The sequence below is a fragment of the Galeopterus variegatus genome, unplaced genomic scaffold, assembly GCF_000696425.1.
Source record: "Galeopterus variegatus unplaced genomic scaffold, G_variegatus-3.0.2 Scaffold12112, whole genome shotgun sequence".
Classification (NCBI taxonomy): Eukaryota; Metazoa; Chordata; class Mammalia; order Dermoptera; family Cynocephalidae; genus Galeopterus; species Galeopterus variegatus.
In genome coordinates, this window is record NW_007738223.1 from 1 (window position 1) to 763 (window position 763).

A 763-nucleotide genomic window follows, 5' to 3' on the forward strand; every position below is an offset into this window, starting at 1 on the left:
AAACAAACTCTATTAGACCTAAAGCAGGAAATAGACACTAATACCATAATAGCAGGGGACAGGAACACCCCACTGTCAATATTGGACAGATCATCTAGGCAAAGAATCAACAGAGAAATACAAGATCTTAACAATACTCTAGACCAATTGGACTTGGCAGATATCTACAGAACATTCCATCCAGCAACCTCAGAATATTCATTCTTCTCATCAGCACAAGGATCATTCTCCAGGAGAGGTCAAATGTTAGGTCACAAATCAAGTCTCAAAAAATTCAAAAATATTTTAATTATCCCATGTATTTTCTCAGACCACAATGGTTTAAAACTAGAAATCAATAACAAACGAAACTCTGGAAACTACACAAACACATGGAAATTAAACAGCATTCTACTTAATGACTTATGGGTCCAAGAAGAAATCAAGCAGGAAATTAAAAAATTTATTGAAACTAATGAAAATAATGATACATCATACCAAAACTTGTGGGATACAGCAAAAGCAGTATTAAGGGGGAAATTTATTGCATTAAATGCCTACCTCAGAAAAATGGAAAGATAGCAAGTGAACAATCTAATAATGTGCCTTAAAGAACTAGAAAAACAAGAACAATCCAAACATAAAGTTAGTAGACGGAAAGAAATCATCAAGATCAGAGCAGAACTTAACGAAATTGAAACCCAAAAAACAATACAAAAAATCAACGAATCAAAAAGTTAGTTTTTTGAAAAGATAAATACTTTCCGTCTACTAACTTTAGGTT